The 7,207-nt window shown below is 39.7% G+C and overlaps 1 pseudogene; it reads left to right on the top strand.

Annotated features, from left to right (window-relative positions):
- Positions 1 to 5,268: 5,268 nt before the first annotated feature.
- On the top strand, positions 5,269 to 5,523 carry LOC123798834 (non-histone chromosomal protein HMG-17-like; annotated as a pseudogene).
- The last annotated feature ends 1,684 nt before the right edge of the window (positions 5,524 to 7,207 follow it).

Here is a 7,207-nt window from a genome sequence, read left to right as displayed (position 1 = left end):
CTGTGGTTCAGTTTCAACACACAATCACATTCAAAGAAGCAAAAACCAGAGAGAAAATCATGAGTTAAAAAAATCTCAATTCAAACTTTCAAGAAAATTACGAAGGAGAGTATTCGTTCTTAATAGATAATTTCTTGGGGCACCTGGGTGGCTCAGTCGGTGAAGCATCCAACTCTTGATTTTGGCTCAGGTTATGATCTCAGGGTCATGAGATTGAGCCCCGAGTCGGGCTCTGCACTGCTGAGTGTGGAGCCTCTTTGGAATTCTCTCTCCCTCTCCCGCTGCCCTTCCCCGCCCGTTCTCTCTAAAATAAAATAAATAGATAGATGATAGATAGATAGATAGATAGATAGATAGATAGATAGATAGATGATAGATGATAGATGATAGATAATTTCTCAAAATCCTGTTGGGGCTTCTCTCATTCTCTGTCTGTAGCATTAGCTCCAATAACACTCTCTCTCTACCACCCAACACTGTCTGCAGCACCCAGCTCTGCCACCTCTTTAGCCTAGCTCCTCTCTCCCCTCCAAACCTCAACCATGGACGTATATATTTGCCACTCTCAAGCAGGGACTGCTAAACATCCTACAATGCACAGGCCAGCCCCCAAAACAAAGAAGTATTTGGCACCAAGTCTCAAGGTGCCAGGCATGTACATGAACTGAGTCTCTCCACCTTGATTTTCATTTAGGAACACCCGGATCCTGTATAATAAATGTAGCTCCTTGACTAATGCACCAGCAAGACTCCTTCCTCTTTAGAAATGAGGGGACGAAAGCACTTATAATCTCTCAAGATTCAATATGTTGTTTCAACTCTGTCCCATAAGAATTCAATGCAATAACATATACAGAGTGTCCAGCATGGCTGCAAAAACCATGGATGCTGATGGGTGCTCAAAAACATATTAGTTCCCATCTCTTTTCCCAGAAGGGAATGAAGAATCCAATTTATTCATAATATGGTATCCCCAAGATAATAGCATCTCTGCCTACTGTGTCCTCCCACCGCAGAACGGCCTCAAATTTTTGAATATTTAAATTATAGAAATTGTACTATAAGAGAGAGTAATGCATTCCCCAGGAGAATCAGGTTTTAGAAATAAGAACATCAGAAAAACAGCAAAGAGGATTATTGAAACCCAGTGTTCAGCTGCAGAATATTGAAGGTTCCAATTAATGTTTCAATGTTTAAAATAAAACTTTTTATCGAGTAGCATTCACAATGTGTATGAAAGGAAATGACTTCTACCTGTTTTTCAAAAATACCTCATTTTTATTATGATGACCACGAAAGCCTTTGCATTGAAATATAGACTCTATATATTGAATATATAGAGTTGAAATATTGAAAATTTTATATATAGAATTCCAATTTGCCTGTATATGTGCTTTTTAAAAACTGTGATAAAATACCCAGATCATAAAATTTACCATTTTAACCATTTTTTAAAAGATTTTATGTATTTATTTTAGAGAGAGAGAGAGCACATGCGAGCAGGAGTAGGGGGGCGCGGGGGGGGGGGAGGAAGGAGGGACAAAGGGAGACGGAGAAGCAGGGAGCTGAGCAGGGAGCCCAATGATTAAGATGCGGGGCTCAATCTCAGGACCCCTGGACCGTGACCTGAGCTGAAGGAAGATGCTTAACGGGCTGAGCCACCCAGGCGCCCCCCATTTTAACCATTTTTCAGTGCACAATTCAGTGGCATCAAGTACAAAAACACTGCTGTGCAACCATCACCATCATCCATCTCCCGAACTTTTTTCATCTTGCAAAACAAAAACTCTACCTAAGAAATGGTAACTCCTTTCCCCTTCCCTCCAGCCCCTGGCAACCACCATTCTACTTTCTGTCTCTCTGAACTGGACAAATCTAGGTACCTCATACAAATTGCATCATACAGTATTTGTCCTTTGATGGCTGGCTTATTTCATTTAGCATAATATCCTCAAGTTTCACCCATATTGTAGCAGGTGATAGGATTTCCTTCCCTTTAAAGACTGGACGATATGCCATTGTGTCTATACCTAACATTTTGTTTAGCCATTCATTCATCAGTGGCCACTTAAGTGGCTTCCACCTTTTGCCTGTAAAAATAATGCTGTGATACACATGGGAATAGCATATGTGTTTTTAATGCTCAAGTCACGGTGATTAAAGAACTCATCCATGTACATGAGATTTGTACGTGTTTAACATGGACCTCACTTTACTTCTACCGCCCTCTGAAAATGTTACAATAAGTGAAGCTTTCTAAAGAAAAATTAAATAAAACAACAACAAAAGATGACAATTATAGTAAGGCCAAGATTATCTATACAGTTTTATAAGGGTTGAAGGCATGGTGCTCCAGCACCAGCAACTCTGGGCAAGTAACCCAACATTCCAATAATAGTTTTTATCGTTTATTGAGTACTTACTAAAACACCAGATATTGAGATAAGCACTTTACACGTAGGAACTCATGAAATGATCGTAACGATGCTATGAGAGGTATACCATTAGTATTCCCATTTAGCAGTTTAGTATCTAGCTGTTGAGCATATATGCTAGAGCCATATTGCCTAGTTTCAAATCCTGGCTTCTCTACCTCTTGGCTATGGGACCTTGGCCAAATTATTTAACTGTGCATGAATTTCCTTGTGGAATAATGATGATACTATCCACTTCAGAGTACTGTTATAAAGATTGAGAAGATGTATGTGATCTTTCATTTCAGGACTTTGCGTATAGTTAGTACTCCATAAATATTACATGTTAATATTTCCATCTACTTCTTACTCAAAACAATCCAGGTACATTTGTTCCCCATTCTTGGGAGTACAAAGTCATGTCTGAAGAGTGAGTACAGAATTTGCAACTAATGTTAATATTAACTTAAGTTACACATCATTAAGAAATGCTATGATTTTGGGGGCGCCTGGGTGGTTCAGTGGGTTAAGGGTCTGACTCTCAATTTCAGCTCAGGTCATGATCTCAGGGTCCTGGGATAGAGCCCCACATCGGGCTTTGCGCTCAGCATGGAGTCTGCTTGGGATTCTCTCCCTCCCTCTCCCTCTGCCTCTCCCCCCAGTCAAGCCCTCTCTCTACTCTCTAAAACGAATAAATAAAATCTTTTTTTTTTAAAGAAATGCTATGATTCTGAAAGTTGATGTTTGTATCAAGCACCAATCATCAAAGCTGTATCAACCCCATTTTTTGGATAGCTCTTCACCTTTGGGTCCAACCTAACAAGACCCTGCTTAGACCAGTTCTCTCAACCCTGTTCAACAGACAGGAAACATCCACCCAATATGACAAATACGCAAGGCAAAATCTTTGCATTGGATTAATTCTACTGAGTAAACTGTTCTTTGAAAGAAAGTCCACCTCTTCCAAGAAGAAATCCCTAAGTGGCTTCTGTACAGAGGTGACTTTTGGTTAAATATATTTCCTGCTTCACCATTACGAATGAAACAGCTGACAAACTGAAGTTTTGCTGACCAGGAGACCATGCACAAAGTCCATGACTGATGGATTTGGTCCTTTTCTGACTCTCTCATTTCTAGGCTTTTGCATGTGCCATTTCATCCACCCAGCATATTCTTCTTTCCTGATGGAACCATTATCCATCCTTCAAGGCCCAGTTCAAAGACCATATTCCTCCATGAAATCTTCTAGAGTCTAGCCAGTTGTAAGTTTCTTTCACCCTTCAGCTTCAACAGTGTTAATTCATACATTTCCATTGATCTTTATCATATATTTCTTTCCTTTATTTGCATACATATGTCTAGGAACCTTATCTTTTTCGTGTTTGGAATCTTCATAGCACTTAACGCGGCATGTTACAGGTGTTCAGCAAACATTGACTGGTTGGACGCTACCTATAGACTATGGCACCAACCTGTAGATGCTACCCGTGAGATTGACTCCGATCATTTAAAGCATATGCCTTGTCTGTGTCCCCCACAACCACACTCAGAGTAGACAACGTTGGATCTATTTATCTGAACAGATTCTTTGTTTTGCATTACCTTCACAATGTTTAAATACTCTAGATCGGAAAATGTGAGGATGAGAACCCCAGGAAATCAAATAGGATCATCTTTGTGTATTATAGACAGAAAAAGCTACTTCTTATACTGGATTTGGTGCTGTCCTTAATGACCTAATGGAAAGAAAAACAGGCTTTGGGATGACTTCAATAGTGTGCTATGAAGTTTCCCAAAGATAAACAATCAAACAATTTCAAAACCCATTATGGGTAATCTCAAAGGACACTAAACTGGACCAAGTCTCATTGCAAACAAACAATTTTGGGTAGGAAGAATGGTTGGAAATACACAAACATGGACCAATACCAATTTGCAACTTCTGTGAAGAGAAAGTGGATGGGCTTTGGGATTTATCAAAGTGATTTGTAAAACTCCACAGAGCTGTGGATTAAGAATAAAGTATTAGAGAACTGGCAAGATATAAAATCCATTGGCTGATGTTACTTAGAACTGAGGAGTTCACCTTAAATGTTGAAAGGGGTTCCCTGTTTTGCCTTGAAGAATTGAGTGATACGTATTCAGAATCATCAGAGCCAATATAAACACAGAGGAAAATTGGCAAGCAATATTTGCCATGAATAATTAAGATGGGATTGCCTAAAGCCAGATTCCAGGTAATTCCTTGATGTAAAACCGTACTCACTGAATTACATCCAGGGAAGTTCCCCATGTGTTAAATGGAACCCAGAGTCCCAAGATTCTGGACCTTGCTCTTGGAAAGAGAAAAAGCTGGCTACATTTCTGATGTTATCACCAGGAACTCCTGCCCACATGCTGAGTGATTTACATGCCCCATCTTCCCTTTTTCTCAAATTAAAATCATATAAATACAAAATGGTCATTATTTTAACCAGTTCAACACATTTCACTGAAAACATCTATGCTGTATTAGGACAAAAGATGATTAAGACAAAGATGATGGGAGGGGCGCCTGGGTAGTGCAGTCGTTAAAGCGTCTGCCTTCGGCTCAGGGCGTGATCCCGGCGTTCCGGGATCGAGTCCCACATCAGGCTCCTCCGCTGGGAGCCTGCTTCTTCCTCTCTCACTCGCCTGCTGTGTTCCCTCTCTCGCTGGCTGTCTCTCTGTCACATAAATAAATAAAATCTTTAAAAAAAAAAAAAAGACAAAGATGATGGGAGCACTGTGAAGAAGAGGCCAGAACGACCCCCGCCTGACCAAAGCCCACACCCCTGCATCCTGGCGTCCAGCGCCTGCATCCCGCATCATCCCCATGCCCAAGAGAAAGGCTGAAGGGGATGCTCCAGGTAGTATAGCCAAGGCGAAGTTCTGCAAGTTTATCTGCTAAATCTGCTCCTCCAGAGCCTGAGTCCAAGCCTAATAAGGCCTCTGCAAAGAGGGGAGATAAGGTACCCAAAGGGAAATGGGGAGAGCTGATGCTGGCAAGGACGGGAATAACCCTGCAGTAAGCAGAGATGCCAAAACACCCCAGGCACAGAAAGCCGAGGGTGCTGGTGATACCAAGTGAAGCGTGTGCATTCCTGACACCTGGGTACTTGCGGTGACTGTACAGTGTGAAATACTATTTTTTATCAAGTTCTCTAAAAATGCAGAATTTTGTTTTAAATTTTTTAAGCTATGTTGTTATCACACAGAACACTTCATAGTTGTTTTGGGGGAAGGACATATGTTACTAATAGAATATCTCCAAAGCTAGATTGATACAGGGGAGAAACATTTTTCCCTTCTACTTTTGAGAAACTTCCTCTTAGTTCCCAGGAGGGACTCCTTGATGTTGACACACATTAGCCACCTTGACACAAATGCCTTGCGGTGAGAAAACACTACAATTCATTTTTTATGTCCTCTTCTCCCTCTCTGCCTTCACCATAGACTTGACTCTCTTAAACCCAGAGACCTGTTGGAACCTGACCCCAAAACATGGCTCCCAGTATGTCAGGCAATCTGGAGTCTACAGCATCACCATGGAGATGGCATCTCTCAAAAGAGCTCCTTTTTTACCTTGTGGACCTTCAGATGGATAATTCTGCCATCTTCATTTCATTCCCAGAAAGTCAGGATTGGTTTGTGAGAAGTTGTTGAACAATATGCTAAATGCGAAACATCAAGCCCCTGTTCAGAGCATCACATGAAGACTCCATCGGGTTTTGTAACGGCTTTCTGACTTTGGTAGTCCATTGAAGAGGGGAGTTTGAAAGTTGTTGTATACAGCTAATAATTGTCTGCGCATGCCGGCTTGAAATACCATGACTGTTTATGAAAAGTATCCTTAATAACGCTGGATACAGTATGAAAAAAAATACAGAAATGATTAAGACATTGTCCCTATTCTCAAGGAGCATACATTATATTAACAATAATTACAGTAAAACATGATGAATACCATAATAGAAATAGCAGAGCAGCACTCTTATCCAATGAAGAGTGAGGCCTCCAGCCTTGGTCGTGGTTTTTTTTTTTTTTTTTATTGTGTTGACAAATCTAGAGCATTTGCATCTGCATTTAATTTTGAGGCCTGTTTGTTGATTTCTATGAAAAAGAGGACGGAAATTTAGATGGGGATTTTGTTCAATCTGTAGGTCAACTTGGAATGAATTGACCTTAACAACATTTAGTTTTATAACCCGTAAATATGGTATAAATATCTCCATTCACTTGGTTCTTCTTTAAAATCTCATCGGTATTTTCAATGTAAAAGTTCTGGATATCATTGGTACATTTTAAGTATGTTGTGTTTGGGGACAGTACTGTACAAGGAATTTAATTTTATTTTCTCGTTTGCAGCTAACATACAAAAATACACTTCACATATATTATAAATATATTTTATATATATTATAAACACGTATTTTAATTTTTCGCTTACAGTTTGTTGATACTGGTAGATTATATTGATTAATTTTCAAATGTTGAATCAACCTTGCATAATAGGAATAAATCCACTAGTCATGGCATGTAATTTTTTTCCATATATATTGTTGGATTTGTTTTGATAACATTTTGTTGAAAATTTTTACATCTAAGTTCGTGAGAGATACTGGTTTGTGGTTTTCCTTTTTATACTATGTTTATCTGGTTTTGGTATCAGGGTGATATTGGCCTCATACAATGAATTGGGAAATGTTTCCTCTTCTGCTTTCTGGAATAGATTGTATGAAATTGGGGTTGACTCCTCTTCAATGTTTCATAGA

This window comes from Ursus americanus, chromosome 14 (genome assembly GCF_024610735.1).
Source record: "Ursus americanus isolate L20-20 chromosome 14, mUrsAme1.1.p, whole genome shotgun sequence".
Classification (NCBI taxonomy): Eukaryota; Metazoa; Chordata; class Mammalia; order Carnivora; family Ursidae; genus Ursus; species Ursus americanus.
This window is presented reverse-complemented; position numbering and strand designations above follow the sequence as displayed.